This window comes from Alosa sapidissima, chromosome 14, assembly GCF_018492685.1.
Source record: "Alosa sapidissima isolate fAloSap1 chromosome 14, fAloSap1.pri, whole genome shotgun sequence".
In the NCBI taxonomy this organism is placed as follows: Eukaryota; Metazoa; Chordata; class Actinopteri; order Clupeiformes; family Clupeidae; genus Alosa; species Alosa sapidissima.
Window position 1 is genome coordinate 26,521,133 of NC_055970.1, and position 16,923 is coordinate 26,538,055.

Below are 16,923 nucleotides of genomic sequence, written 5' to 3' on the forward strand. Positions count from 1 at the left end.
AATATGGGTTATTTTGTGGGATTGTCCATGGGTTTCAAAGTGGCCCCATGTAATTTACCCACATGGGTTCCATGCAGGATTACACTGGGTTTTATGTGGGTACCAAATGGGCAACAAACAATGGACCCATCTGGGGCCCCAGCCTTAAATTCTACCTGGGTTCTACATGGGTACTACATGATTTAAATAATGGGGTATAGGAGGGATGAATCGCAGGTTCTATATTGGCCCCATGCCATTTGTCCACATGGGCTTCAGGCAGGATGACAATGGGTTTTATGTGGCTCCAAACTGGGCAATAAATGCCAGACCCATCCGTGCCCCACCTTAATATTCTGTCTAGGTTCTACACATTGGCCAAATGGGTTGCATGCAAGATTATAGTCATTAAGTAGGGCAAAGCTGGGCAATGTATACATGATCTTGGTCCTATCTTCAATGTCATATGGCTCCAACATTTACAATAAAATATAATTAAAATCCCAATGTTTACAACATACACTATAAATACCAATCCAAAACCAGACCCATTTGTAATTCACTAGAAAATAATATTAGTCACTTTCAGGGGGCTATGGCTCTAAGGTCCCACCAAACAGCAGAAAAAGCAGCCTAATTTTCTTTTTCTGCATTTAATTATAATAATTTAATAAATTACAACACAGAGAACATCAACATCAACACAGAGAACAACAACAAGAACTGGTTACAAACAGCAATACCTAAATTGAATTGAATTAAATCACTTCGCCACTCTGGCTGCCCTCAGCCCTCCCCTGTCCCTTGCCCCAGTAAACCATTTCCCTAAAGACCGTTCAGCCTCCTCTGATTTGTAGTGCTGGTAAGGGGGTTGTTCTTGAGGGCCTCTGTAAAATAAAATTATATTTAAGATTAAATGCTTGGATATGAGTATTTGTCATTATCAGACAGGAAATCAACATACTCAAATATACATTTCACATAATTCCATGTTTAATTCTTTTGAGGATGCATTTCAAAAAGCAACAAGCCCATCAAATTGAATTAGATCAATTCAATTCAGATGCTTTCTACTGACTACTAATTGCAAAATGATTTAGTTCATGAGCCAGTTGGGCCAATGTAGTGTTGCCGCGCTTCAAAGTCAATATTTTTACTGTTTGTAATCAGTACTTTTTGGTTGGACCACCTGGTATTTTGGGGGTTATATTAATGTACTGAAAATAATATGTTTAAATTATACAGGTTTTGTAGATTAAATTGAGGCATTACACATGTGGATTGAAATAGCTAGAAGAAATTCTAATACTTGGACAAGACAATATACATGTCACATCATTGACCCAATTACAATATAATAATTATAATTTAATGTTAATCTGTTTTTTGTATTTTGTGCATCTCTTTGGATAATAGGTCTGCCAAGTATCATAAACATGTTTCAAGAACAATATGTTTAACTTCATACAATGTAACATTTACTGTAGGCCGAACCTGCTCCCCTCAAGAGGTGTATTACCGAGACAAATTAGCTTTCCATGGGCTATTGACAGTCAGTTTTGTAATGCTTCACATTGCACTTACTGGATTAGTATCAGTTCAATAGAGAGCTTCTAATGATTTGAAATTTCACCGAAAACAGTAGGCAACTCTATGCTGTATTGTTGTGCTAATGTTAGCATTAGCTTGTCTAGAGCTTGCTAGCTTTGCCTAGCACAGTGATTGGCCTTATAAATGGGGCGATTGCTCTGTACTAATAAGATCAAGCCAGGCAGAGAGTATAAATATGTGTATCATCTTAAAGTGTAATTCTGGAGAAAATTGAATCCAGGATCATTTTTTCTGCATGAAAAAGGTCAAATAAGTCGTCCAAAGACATTTTTTTATTTAGAGTTTTGGGGTGGGGGCATACGTTTTACAAACCAAAATCATATTTTCCTTATTACAGGCATCAATGAGAGAACAACACTTAAAGGGATATTCCACCATTTGGGGAATTACACTCAGTAATAATCAAGGAACAACATGGGCGCAGCAGCACAATGATATCATGCAGCACCTGAAAATAGTTCCCGTAGGCGAACTTCTAGCAACAAGGTTGAGCTGCAGCAGAGATTGGTTAGTGACTGGATTATTACGCCTGAATGAGAGTATAGCTCCATGTCAAATCAGCCTAGAAAATTGGCACGTTTCATTTTCAATTAGTCTTATTACAGGTTCTAACTTGAGAAGAGACCCGTTTTAAATAGGAAAATTACCGGAAATCTTAGTCACTTTTAAAGGTGATGCTAGCAGGCGAGATGCTAATGGTCTAATCCGATTCAATGATCTATGTCAGGCTGGAGCTGTGGTATCCACATACTCAGAGAACGGCTGAATGAACTTGAGAAAGGTAAAAATCAATTGTTTAACTCAAGGGGAGGTGGAAAATTAGTGTAATTCTCCAAATGGTGGAATATCCCTTTAACATAGTCTTTACTTACATGATTTTGGTTTTAATTTTCTAATAGGAATAAGTGTTTGTGACAACATGTCATGATAAATTTGATAATGTTTGATCGCTATTTTGGTATGAAGCATCTTTCACGTACTGAATGCACACTCTAGAAAGTGAAAACTCTAGAAATGAAAGTAGGCCTACTATATGCTCCGTGTCTGTGGCTGTCTGTACATGTCCGCAATCAATTAGCCTACGTTCCTCAAATGGAAAACACATCCATGTTCCCTCGTGTCTCCTGGCCACTCTATGTAATCCTTCTGTGTTTGCAAAATTCTTGACAGTTCTTAAATGTATACAAAATAAAAAACTGAAATATTCCATTTACATCAGTATTCACACCTTTTGTTATGACACTTGCCATTGAGCTCTGGTGCATCCTACTTCTATCAATGGTCCTTGAGATGCTTCTACAACTTGATTCAAGTCCACCTGTGCCTAAATGAATTCACTGGACATTAGGCACACATCTCTTTATATAAGGTCTCACAGTTGATGTATGTCAGAGTAAAACCAAGCCACGAGGTCGAGAGAATTGTCCATAGACCTGCGAGACAGGGTTGTGTGAAGACACAGATCTGGGGAAGGGTACAAGAAAATGTCTGCGTCTTTACACAACCCTGTCTCGCAGGTCTATGGACAATTCTCTCGACCTCATGGCTTGGTTTTCACTCTGACATACACCATCAACTGTGAGACCTTACAGTATATAAAGAGATGTGTGCCTCTCCTAATAATGTCCAGTGAATTCATTTAGGCATAGGTGGACTCGAATCAAGTTGTAGAAGCATCTCAAGGACCATTGATAGAAGTAGGATGCAAGGATAGTAGGATGGAAAGTGTCATGTCATATGTAAATGGTATATTTCAGTCTTTCATTTTTTTATACATTTGCAAAACACTCCAAACACTAGCTTTTTTGGTGGGGTGTTGGAGTATTGTGTGTAAATTGATAAGAAAAAATAAATAATTTAATCAATTTTAAGATGAGTCTGAAACATAACAAAATGTGGAAAAAGTGTAGCGCTGTGAATACTTTCCGTATGCACTGTATGTAGATCAGATACTGTATTGAGGGTGACTTATCACATTGAAATCTCAATCTGGCAACCAACGAGAGGCTTGTCTAGCGATTAAAAGGAACACTTGCCAATGTTTTGAATGTGAACATTCTCTGACAATCCTACATAGCTACTTAAATGAAACTGACTTTACTTACTTGGGAGGGACAGAAAAACGCTTTCCAGTATGATCTGGAGAATAAACAGTAGCCTATAGGAAAGGGGAGAAGAAACAAAAGATGGAAGTTCAGCAGCACATTCATTTTCTTTCAACAAATACTGCATGCTATATCATCAACTAGAAAATCATTATTTATTTTTCAATTAAGAAGTACACTTTCAGGAATAATTGTGTACTGGGCAATAGTAGGGAAAGTATTTAAGATTTTTGGTTTGAATAAAAATAGCAGTTTTAACTACAATACAAGTTCAAATACAACTACAATACAAGTTATTCAGACAAGAGGTGTTTACATGATTACATTTAGGTTAGGGTTTTCATTTTTTTTTTAATCAAAGATCAGATTTAATTTAGTAGTTTGACATGGTAGGAATAGCATACAAAAATGTTTGGACAACAAAAATAAAAGCCATAATCAAAGACCAATGATAAAACAGTTTAAAATGGTCGAAAGAGACAAGTGCAGTAAAATTAAAGTATGAGATAAAATTTGATATGGTCAATATCTGGAATTTAGCAATAGGCTACAGTCGTGGATCATAATATATAGGCCTATAAAATGATGGGATAACTAACCTAGCAAATATGTTTAATATTCATTATGAGTAGAAGCTACAGCTACAGCTTTATTCAAGAACACCATTGCATTGCACCATTTTTTTTTAATGTGCATTTGATAAGGTCTGCTCTTTAGTCCAACATAATTTGTTGGTGTGCAGATGGATGCAGAACTGCAATGTAGGCTGATATAGTGAATGATTGAATTGCATGTAAATTCAAAGTAAATTTTATCGCGAACCGTTCATCAGAGTGACGAGCAAGAGGCACCATTGGAAAGCTTAAATCCTGTAGTTTCGTTTGATTTTCGTTTAGTCTTGAATGTGCTGTGAGGGAATGTGCATAAGTGTGTACAAATATTTCCATGTACATGACTAATGCATCTTGTCTGTCTGCCTTGCCTAAAGGTTAGCCTACTGCTAGACCTGCCAACTCTCTATCAAAACGTAAGGGGGCCAGATAAGACTACAACATTCGTTACCTCCATTTCTCTGGCTAGCCTTCCACTAGCCTACTTTCAGGCATGCACGGGCATGCATAGTTCAATTAAATCTGGCTCATGAAACGAAATGCTATTTAGAAGGCTCTTGAGTGTATTCTGCCACACATACAATTGTTATTTAGAAGAAGAATGTTGCAGCAAGTAGCCTAGAAGCTCATCTATCTAATCTGATGAAAAGTGCTGCCTTCCCTAACGCAGCTGTAAAACCTCACGTTAGAAATTATCATGCAAGATCCGGAATGCTACCATTTAAACTCAAACTAGCTGTGATGTCCATGACTTACCTTAATAGCTCATAAAGTAGACCTAGTAAGGCTAGCAAGAGTTCATAATAGCAAATTGTGTAATTTAAATTATCAGAACACAGTCGAAAATGTTGTACATAAGCTAATACTTTTTACACAACTTATCAATGAATCACAATTGTACTTACCTATGGAAGCTTTCAACGATGAACGTTAGGAGTGAGCCCAGGTAGAACAAGTCAATCTCCCGCGCATATCACTATGATAACGTTGATAACGTCAACTGATACGTTGGGTGACGTCGACATTCAAAGCAGAGCCCACCCCGAAACATGATTGAATAAAATAACTATGATAGTCCACAGGTGAACAGCCTGTACATTTGTCAATGAAAAAAAAATAAAAAAAATAAAGCTAATTACACTATAAACCTAGATTTTCTAAAATCTAGGTTTATACATGTAGGCCTATGTACTAGAACTCTGTGCATTCTGCATTCTGCATGTAGTATGGAATCAGTGGTCAACTTTACATTTTTAGATATGCTAGTTGTAGTAGTTTTAGGCTAATAATAATAATAATAATAATAATAATAATAGGCTATGTGTTTAAGTGGTCTTTGGGGACACAGCGGGTATGGAGAGGCAGTTGTGACATAGGTTGTTTTGAAAGGCCCTGTCTCCAGAGAAATAGGAAACTGTTAAACTCTACAGGATGAGGATGGTGTATGTCATCAGCAATGAGGGGATTGATGGTGATATTGATGACAGCAGGTGGGCTCTGAAACCTTATTGGACGGGTTCAAAGAGCTCATGGTTGGACATGTAGTGCTGGAGTTGGGCAGCCACTGCTCTTTCCAGGTTTAGACTCAAGAAAGGGGAGGTTGGAGATTAGGTGGTAGTTGGGTCCGCTGAGAGTATGATAGTCAAAGTCAAAGTCAGCTTTATTGTCAATTTCTTCACATGTTCCAGACATACAAAGAGATCGAAATTACGTTTCTCACTATCCCACGGTGAAGACAAGACATATTTTACCAATTTAAGTCCACAGACAAACATAACATTCAAGTAAACAAAAAAAGTAAGTAAATAAGAGGGCACATATAATAATGAAAAAAAAAAAAAAAAAAAAAAAAAAATAAGAGCAGCAAAATTTGGTTGAAATTGTGCATAGACAGTCAATAAAATACTAGTGCAAAGTCAGGCCAATAAAAGGCTTGGGTAGTTCTGTTTGACCTAAGAAAGAAAGTGACATAGTGGTGCAAGTTGTGTAAGAGCAGCAGAGGTGTTGTGTTTTCAGGACAACAACAACAAGTTGTAAAGTGTACAAGTGTGCAAGTGTGCAAGTGGAGTAGTGCACGCGGCCATTGTGGGTCCAATGTCCAGGATGTTATGTAGCTGAGGGTGGAGGGGGGAGAGGAGGGAGAGAGTTCAGCATCCTTACAGCTTGGTGTATGAAGCTGTTGGTGAGTCTGGTAGTGCGGGAGCGCAGGCTTCTGTACCTCTTCCCAGAGGGCAGTAGATCGAACAGATTGTGAGCGGGGTGACTTGCATCACTCACAATTTTGGTCGCCTTGCGGGTGAGGTGGGTGGTGTAAATGTCCTTCAGGGAGGGGAGTGAGGCACCAATAATCCTTCCAGCTGTGTTCACTATGCGCTGCAGGGCTTTCCTGTTGTATTCAGTGCAGCTTCCGCCCCACACAGCGATACAGCTGGAGAGGATGCTCTCAATGGTGCCTCGGTAGAATGTGGTCATGATGGCTGGTGGAGCACTTGCTCGCCTGAGTTTCCGCAGGAAGTACAGGCGGCGCTGAGCTCTCTTCGTCAGTGATGCAGTGTTGGTGGTCCTGGGTAGTTGATGATGTTGAATAGAGGGTAGGAAGACAGGCCTTTAACAGGGTGGGCTTGGTCCAGGTAAGAGGTCTTGATGTTGGCCGCGTGTTCCATGAGCTGTGATGTGACCTCTTTGATTAGCATTTTTTAGACCAGTGTTTCTCAACCTCTGGGTCGGGACTCAAATTTGTGTTGCGTGAAGTTCTGAAAGGGTTGCAAGAGTCAATAACCTGAACCTTAGGCCTGATTAGCTTTCAGCCTTTGTCTTAGGGTCACAAGTGGTAGGCTATGTTTAAATTTGGGTCACAGAGCAAAAAAGGTTGAGAACCACTGTTTCAGACCAGGGCAGTGCTATAATGAGCAGTTCAAATTGCTCCAGCGTTAGGTGCTGTTGAATGTTCGATTCAATGATATAACCATTTTAAGTCTAACTCGTCGGTATTTATGGTCACACTGTATTGGTGTTCTGTAGACCAAGGTTGAAGAGGGAAATGGAGAGGTGCACAAGGCCTACCTGGTGTCAAATATTGTGTGGCTTGCTGTGAGACCCTTTGAAGCACCCCCAATCTCTGAACTGCACAATGTTTTAAGTCTAGATTAAAAATATTTCTACAGAGCCTGCTTTCCCTTACATGTAATGGAAGGCCATTCCACAAGGAGGAAAGGCAATTGCTCTCTGAACAACAGATTTTTCATGAAATTAATTGAATGTTTATAGACCAGCATCAAAAGAGTGCAGTGGCAGTATAGCACCCTCAGTTCACATATTAAGTCAGCCCTTGCTTGTAGAGTTTGCACTATGCAGGGTTAAAAAAAGTATTAAAATTAGCACCTACTGTACAACTGGCCAAATGCAGGTAAAAATCTAGAGACCTAGTCTGAACCCAATTGTTGATTTCCCATTAATGACCCACATGACACCAACATAGGGAGCCCACATGGGTTTATCCCAGTTTGCCCATGCCTAACCCAAACATTAAGTACAACTGGGCCCCATTTGTGTTGCCCATTCTGAGACCATATATTGGTTTCACATTAATTACCCATCTAGGACCCATATGGATTGCCCACGTGGGTTTCTCCAGGTTGGCCCATATCCAACCCGAGTGGTTTACCCAAATGGGATCCATATGTGTTGCCCATTCTAAGACCATGAATTGGTTTCACATTAATTACCCATGTAGGGCCCAAATGAACTGCCCACGTGATATTGTCTAGGTTTGCCCATATCCAACCTGAGTGGCTAACCCTAATGGTCCCCATATGTGTTTCCCAGTCTGAACCCAATTGTTGATTTCCCATTAATGACCCACATGACACCAACATAGGGAGCCCACATGGGTTTATTCCAGTTTGCCCATGTCTAACCCAAACATTAAGTACAACTGGGCCCCATTTGTGTTGCCCATTCTGAGACCATATATTGGATTCACATGAATTACCCATCTAGGACCCATATTTATTGCCCACATGGGTTTGTCCAGGTTGGCCTATATCCAACCCGAGTGGTTTACCCTAATGGGCTTCATATGTGTTGCCCATTCTGAGCCCATATATTGGTTTCACATTAATTACCCATTTGGGACCCATATGGATTGCCCACATGGGTTTTTCCAGGTTTGCCCATATCCAACCCGAGTGGTTAACCCTAATGGGCTCCATATGTGTTGCCCAGACTGAACCCAATTGTTGATTTCCCATTAAGGACCCACATGGCACCAACATGGGGAGCCCACATGGGTTTATCCCGGTTTGCCCATATTTAACCCAAACATTAAATACCAATGGGGCCCATATGTGTTGCCCATTACAGACCATAGTAGGACTCATATTGGAAGCCCACATGGGTTAGACCAGGTTTGACAATGTCTAACCCAAGTGGTAATCCCTCCTGGGACCCAGTTGTGTTGCCCATGCCGAGCCCATATAAATGCTTTCCCACTATTTACCCAACCAGGACCTACATGGGTAGCCCACATGGGCCCTTCTTGGCTAACCCATATGGTGCCCCTTGAAAAATGCCCACCTCTAGCCCATGCCCACCTGGTACCCATGTAGCCCATGTAGAACCCATGTGGGCCCCAGATATACATGTTGGCTGGGTAGTTTACCGTGGTGTATGACTTTAAACAGCGAGTGGGCTTGGTATGATGACCAGCTCCTCTAATGCAGGGTAGGACTACGTTTTGACAAGCATACAAATTCACCTTGTTCTTGCCTCATCTAAAATGACTCCTCTACTTTTGCTGCCTCCATCCTTTCTGTATTTGTTGTGTAAAAAACGTTGCCTATATGATGGCACTGAAGTCTTAAGTTAGTGAATTGGCTAACAGTGTTAGTTGGTAACCAAATAGCCTACACATTGCGCTACACGCTGCGTAGGCTACGTGCATTCTCTCTCCTGCTGATTTGCGTTCAGTAGCCTACAGAAAATAAATAGCCTATCATACTGTCAGTTAATTGCCTACAGTGCAGTAAAGAGTTTGGAGAGTAAAGTTATAGGGCAACTTGAAGTTTTATGAAAATAATTTACATACCAGAACATAAAGACCATGACTTCTATTTCTTGCAGCTGTTAAAGGAGAATTCCGGTGTGATATTGACCTAAAGTGTATTGAAACATGATACCGAGTGTGAACGTATGTCTCATAGCCCATCTCGGCTTGTCCCCTGCACTCCAAAATCTGGCGCTAGTTAGCCGATGCTACCAACAGCTTTTTCAATAGTGGTGCTTCGGCATCGGGCTAGCCATGCAAATAAATCACTGTTTTACACCCATTTACGAGGCTCAATGTATCTCCACACTTCATTGGTAGACTTCCGAGGGCCCTGACATTTAAAACGAGACATTGAGAACTTTGAAAAAGCACTGGTAGTTTACTTACAAGACGATTTATACAGACAGTATCTTCACAAAGTTTAGCGTTTGCAGCCATCTTGAATTTAGTCACGATAAGTCGAGCAACGAGTAAGAATGAACAGGTATGATAAGGGATCAGATTCCAAAAATAATTCAGTGGAAATGCATGGATTCCAGTTTCTTCCAGTAGCAGCACCGGTGCGACCAGCTATATACAGAGAGAGGAAAAAGTGTCCGCATTGAAACTCTACCTTTGGTTCAATAACAGACACATATTTGGCCAATATCGTGGTTTAAACAAATCACAGATAGTGAAGGGCGGGACCTCCCCTCTGATTGGCCGTGGCCCAGTGCCTGTGTGTAAATTTGAAAATGGGTGTGCTACAGAGAGAGAGAGAGAGAGAGAGAGAGAGGTCAGAGACCCGTCAGATAAACAGAGTGGATGTAGTTGCATTACAGTGTGGTCACATAGGCCGAGATAAATGTCCCCTCTCCCCACTGCCTTTCGGTAGCTGGCAGCAGCAAACCGATCAGACGAGCCTGAGATGATGATCAAGTTTATCGTTGCCTACGATAGGCCTAGTGAAACTTCCCTTCACCAAGTTCAGTCCGAAATAATTATTCACCAGAAAAATAGTTTGAACGTAAACCCGACGTACAGGAATGCCACTTGCGGCAAATTTATAGGAGTCATTGCAGATGAAAAGACGTCTTAAAATTGCGAACAATGCATACAAGCCCTTCCTGAACGACAGAGATACAGATATCGCCGAAAAGGAGTGTGTCATTGACCGCAGTTACATGCAGGGAGTAACCCGGTTTTCAACAGCAATATTCGTTTTGTAAACTCATTCTGATGGCATCAATCAATTTAATCCGGTATTTGGCGCAAACCGAATATCGCTGCTACATTTAAAGCCCGAATATTCCCTGCATGTATAACTGTGGTCATAGTGTACGGTGAATTGAATGGACACATTTAGATCGAGCATGGCAAGTCATTGCAATAGCCTATAATAATAGGCCTACCATTTCATCACTGCATTAACCATAGTGATGTTCTTATTGAAAATTTAAAAATACTAAAATTAAAAAGTAAATTGCATTGTAGGGCTGTCATGATTATTGCAATCATCATTGCAAAACCACATAAAAATCCCCCAGGCTACTTGGAACATCTCTTTAAATTGTGCTCAAATACATTTCTATGGAAGATGTATGGCGAGCTGGTTTAGTCAAGGCCTAAAGATCATGAAGGATAGTATGATATTGAGCCATGAGATGTGCAGTTTGAAGCCCTTAAAATATGTGCACTGTTAATTTACTCACTGTTATTTTTATTTTAATTCATCTTGAGATGTTTTAAGTTTAAATTTCAGCTCAGTGAAGCACTTAAAGCACCAACACTTCATTAAGTTACTTTTCTTGTAGAATTGTAAATCATAATGTAAGTCATAGGACAACCTATATAGGACAGTAATTAAGGGAAAAAAGTGAACCTGCTGCGGTGTTAAATGCGATGTGGTTGAAAATTTGGGTGCACCTAACTTTTGTGCTGGTGCACCTAAGAAAAAAAGTTAGGCGCACCAGTGCAAAAAGTTAGTCTGGAGCCCTGTAAAGGGCTACCTGGTGGCTGCACAGTCGTTCCCTCTCTCTCCATCAGAGCATGCGGTACTTTTGTCTTTTGTTTGGTTTCTGCACATGACTCTGATTTACACTACACTTTATTTTCTCATCATCTCATATTTATTCTGACTGCACCTCATGTTTCAGTACATATTTACTTTAATAAATATCTCTGTGTTAACTCTTTATCCAGGTGTGGTCTCCTGCATGTTAACCCACTGCAAACGAGCCTGGTGGTGTTGTGTGTGTCTGTGTGTGTATAATCTTAAGCTTTAATGTGGAATTTGAAGACCAGCATTCTTAACACAGTTATGTTTTTTTGTATAACTCTTGGGGACCCTAATTTCAGTGCAACGCAGCATGGCAACACTCCAAATTCTGAAGCATAGCCTAGTGGGTCGGTACAATGCAGCCGTGTGTCCACGGACACAAAGAGGATTTCCATGGGTACATGATTTTCCTCTAAGCAACACTTCTTTTTCACGTTGCAAGTTGCACAAACCTCCCACTCATGCACTGCCGTCTCCTCTGGTGTGAACCACCCAACTCATAATGGGAAACTTGCTGTTTGATCCACTGTAGAAGACTTATAAAGCTCAATTTAAATGTTCAAAGACGCTTTTTAAAAAATGAATTCATGCATTTAGCTGATCCTATTATCCTTTAAAAGGAACACCATAAGAACACCACCACCATCCCTCACCCATAAGGTTCCTCAGTCAGAACACAACCACCACCCCTCACCCATAATAATAATAATAATAACTAGAACATGTAATTTCGAGGAAATTACCAGTGCATGAAAATATAAACATACTGTATATTAACATAAAATGCCAAACAAGCTTTTATTTGGAAACAGTTGGCAGGAGTCATAGTTGATAACAACTGGAAGTTGAAATGGCTTAACAGTCAAATAGTTGAGTAGTTTAAATAGTTAAATTATTTAATAGTGAATTATTGTAGTGAGGACATTTATTTTGAAACAGTTGTGGGCAGAGGAAACAGTAGTCTTAAGAGAGCCAGAAGCCTGAGACAGAGTATATAGTTTAAAAGTTGAATGCAGATAGTGTAATGGATGTTGATAGACAGAAATTGAATGGATGTTGATAGGCAGATTGTTTAATGGATGTTGATGGATAGTTTAATGGGTGGATGAGTGAATGGTTTGAAGAGGATGAATGGATAGAAAGTTGGATGGAATGTGCCTTATATCCTTGTAGAATGGAGAGACACAGAGAGAGTTGGCCTAGTTAAGCAGAAAGCAGTTGATACAGGTGCAATCCGTTTAACTGGCCCTTTGATGGGTCCTAATAGTGAGCAGCTGGAAGTTGATACAGGTGCAAATAAAGTTAATTAGTCCATTGTGATGTCATAGTGCTAATGCAAAGTCTATGGGGAAAAATAAGCTTGTTTTTTATTAATATCTCAAAAAGTATTCAAGACCTACGTTACAAAGTTTGAACGAAGTTTCTACGTTAAACGGTTAAAGCTGAATTAGACGCAGAAATTTGGTGGGAAGAATAAGAAGAAGAAGAAGAAGAAGAAGACTTCGGATAACAGAACAGGGCATTTTCATGCACTGTAATAAGAAGAAGACTTCGGATAACAGAACAGTGCATTTTCATGCACTGTAATAATAATAATAATAACTAGATGTACCGCATAGCGGTACAAAATATGACCGCCGCTCAGTCCTGGACATCCGTTCCGCGAAAATAAATCACACTTCAATTTGTCTCCATATTTTACTCCATCCCCCACTCTTGAAACTTTTGTGTATGCTTGTTTGGCATGCCTGTGTGTGTGTGTGCGGCTGCACAGAAAGTAGCCTACTGGTGCTGAAAAGGTGAATAGATTGTAGAATAGCCAAAGAAGATGTAGCATTGTTATAAAACCTTTAAAATCTCTAAACAATCACAAGTAGGGCAGTTCATCACAGTTCATCCATTGCAACTGGATTGATGAAAGGTCACTTACACCTGTAGGCTACATTGTATTTGGGAAAAGCAAAAGGTATCAGCATAATGTTATTTATTTATTTATTTATGTATTTATAAACAAAAACATCTCTGTCAGTTCCATGCCGTTTTCAACAGCTATCAAAAACAAAGGTCATTTTTGGATGGATGGATGTTTCTTCTTCTACATAAGATTTTAGTCATCTTTAGTTCATGTAATACTTTATTGTCAATGCACAAATTAAGTAACAGTAGTCTGAAACGTTATTGTTAATGCACAAATTAAGTAACAGTAGTCTGGAACTAAATGCTGTTTTACATCTAACCAGTGGTGCAAATAACTGACATGTCCAAATGGGCCTTGATGAAATGCGTCGCTAGACTGTTCATACACATTTTAACGGGCCAAAGTTGAAGAGCTACTGTCCGTTATTGTTCGTGCAAATATAGGCTGATTCATGTTCCCTTGCACTGTGTAACTGAGGTCCATGGCTAGTCTGGCTTTCATCAGACCAAGCTCAATCTTTTAAGAAATCAAAAAATAAATAGCGGGCAGATCAGGCTGGGTTCACCCAGCCTAGTCCATAGGCACCCGATATTGTTTAATTTTCCGATTGAGATATACACGCTCTGGCTATTCTAAATGCAAACATTTAGTTATGACAAAACGGTAACTAACAAACTAGATCCTAATAGAAAGCTGTTAGCTTCCCTAAGATACAGGTAGGATTATAAGGTAGGCCTATTTACAACATAAATTGTCAATAGGCTATGCTGGCGACACAAATAAAATCTCCTTTGGAAACCAATGGCTTTAATTACGCCTTACAGTATCAAGCGTGCTTAAATTTCCATATCGTGGCGCAAAGTTGTAATAACATTCACGCAGCTCCATGAGTCAAGGAAAGCGCGAATGAAGTAGCCACTTCTAAATGGGACCCACTACACAGTAGCTTAAGGTGTGTTGCTAAAGCAGCCATAATGAAATGAAGGTGTCATTGTTTGGATACTTCACACACACGTGCTTTTTAATTTCACAGACTACAACTACCAAGCTGGAATCAAAGCACATCGATTCCCCTCTCACACCCTGCACGCACTTAAAACAAAATAAACAGGCTTCTCAGTCTCACGCATGTATAGGCAAAACTGTATCAGACCGGTGTAACGTTGGTAAATCTTCCATTGCACAGAATGATTTTGTAGCATGTGCAATAAATGACAGTCGAAAGATACAAACAGTGCTGCTATCAATTTGCTTGGTATAACCGCATTTATAGTTTTCTACAAATGCAATCAATCAAATGGGCCTCCATCACTCAACCAACGCTAACGGTAACATTACCTAGGTCCTTATTGATATTACAAGATTAACATACCTGCAGTAAAAACCAAGCATGTCCGATAAACATCCTCAGATTTATTTCGGCTTCAAGAAGAAATGGGAATTACACTTCATGTGAACATCGTCCTGTCCTTATTAGATGTTCGCTGCGGTAAATTACAGTCCTTGTAGGAAGTGTCCATTGCTTTTCCAACCCACTTTTAACTTCCAACAAAATTACGTCTCACTGCAACGATGCGCCATCTAGTGGACAAACGACAACTTATCGCCAATACTGAAAATGCAGCCATGATGATGATGATGAATATTTATTTTGGCTTTCTTTTGATCCTACTGAATTTTTAATTATGTATCGGCCGTTCTAATACCGATAGTATGTGGGTGCCTGTGTGTGTGCATGTTTATATGTGTGCACCGCCATTTACAGGCCAATGAGTGTACAGTCACTAAATGTACACATAACCTAATTTTTTTAGACCCCCCCATGGATGAAATTCTACGAAACTTGGCATACCCCCAGAACCCCAGAGAATGCCAGGTCAATCATACACATGAAATTTGGTGCAGTTCTGAACATCTTAACTGAAGATAGGGGCGATTAAAGCAGAATAATATTGCATTTTCATTTTTTACTGGGGGGGGGTGCAAATCACAAATGAGTGATTATGAGCCAGGTTGATGTGGGCCCTTGAGACCAACATACCATAAAAGATTCACAGAGAACTGTGTCTGCCCTACCCTCCTTTCGGGGGGTCCAGTCCAGCGGGGGGGCTACAGATCAAAACGAAAAATGACGGTTCCATGCTATCCATGTAGGGGTACATGCCCACCAAGTTTTGTGTACCCCGGTCTTTCAGTGTCCCGGGAATCCTTGTTGGTGTACGTCACTAAATGTACACATAAATTATTTTATTGTAAGGCCCCCTATGAACGAAAGTACACAAAACTTGGCATGCATTCGGAGGGTGTCATAATGATCCTACACTTTTAATTTCGTGCAGTTTTGACCTTGTCAGCCAGAGATATTGTGATGAAAACACCTAATTTTTTGCTTTTTAATTTTTAACTAGGTGGCGCTATACATGAAATAAGTGGTAATGGGATGGGTTAACATGCCCCCTTAAGACCAACATACATAAAAAAGGTGGACCTCCTAGGCCCTACGGTTTTCGAGATATTCACAGAAAACTGTGTCTGCCCTACCCTCCTTTCGGGGGGTCCAGTCCAGCGGGGGGGCTACAGATCAAAACGAAAAACGATGGTTCCATGCTATCCATGTGGGGTTACATGCCCACCAAGTTTCGTGTACCCTGGTCTTTCAGTGTCCCGGGAATCATTGACGGAATGATTCTTATTATGACTGCGCGGCGGTCATAATAAGAAGAAGAAGAAGAAGAAGAAGACTTCGGATAACAGAACAGTGCATTTTCATGCACTGTAATAATAATAATAATAATAAGAAGAAGACTTCGGATAACAGAACAGTGCATTTTCATGCACTGTAACTAGAAAAGCATTTCCTAAAGGAAATACAGTGCATGAAAATGCAAAAAATATGATGTAAAATATGCAGAGTAAAAACAAACTATATTGGTTGCTAGGTAGATGAGGTTTAATATATTTGGAATGACTGAACAGTTGAATAGGTGGATAATTTAAATGGTTAACCCTTTAGGCGCCAGAGGTTTTTTCCGAAACGATCAATTTTGACATCTTCATTTCAAAAGGCTATATCTTAAAAGTGATAAGAGATAGAGACTTTCTGTAAATTAGAGAAATATTAAGGATGACCCAAAGTTTATGTAGAGATTAAATGTTTATATCTAATTAGCATATTATGACGTTATATGGTGGCGGCCATCTTGGATTATAGAATTTTCATCAAAAGTCGCATGTTTGAATGATAAAATGCACCACTTCTTTCCCCCCAAAATGTCCCTCACCTTCTGTATGCTAGCTATATTGCACAATACTGAATGCTCAGGTAAATAGTAAGTAGTGAACAAACTATGTAAATCATTACTAATAAATGGCAGAAACAAACCAAATGCATGTAGCGGTAGACTGGCCTTTTGCTGTAGAGATTTTCCATTTACTACATACAGTAGGCACTCTGATTCCATGTATGGGGCACATATATATTATTCAGATAACACACAAACACAAGTAGACAAGACCTGTTTAGTTCAAAAGCTCATTTGCCACGGCAAGGCACAGATCAGGAGTGAGATGACGAGACAAGACAAGAGACAATGTTAGTATTTTTTTTCTTTTTG

General features: G+C 39.8%; 2 long non-coding RNA genes across 2 annotated transcripts; one reads left to right on the forward strand and one right to left on the reverse strand.

Moving 5' to 3' along the window:
- Window positions 1–668: 668 nt before the first annotated feature.
- On the reverse strand, window positions 669–5,366 carry LOC121682053. The gene is made up of 3 exons (XR_006022400.1): window positions 5,212–5,366; window positions 3,696–3,748; window positions 669–866 (listed from the first exon to the last, which is right to left on the reverse strand). It is a non-coding gene; the product is annotated as an uncharacterized LOC121682053 (long non-coding RNA).
- Window positions 4,704–16,464, forward strand: LOC121682066. Its single transcript, XR_006022412.1, has 3 exons — window positions 4,704–4,978; window positions 10,134–10,139; window positions 16,454–16,464. It is a non-coding gene; the product is annotated as an uncharacterized LOC121682066 (long non-coding RNA).
- The last annotated feature ends 459 nt before the right edge of the window (window positions 16,465–16,923 follow it).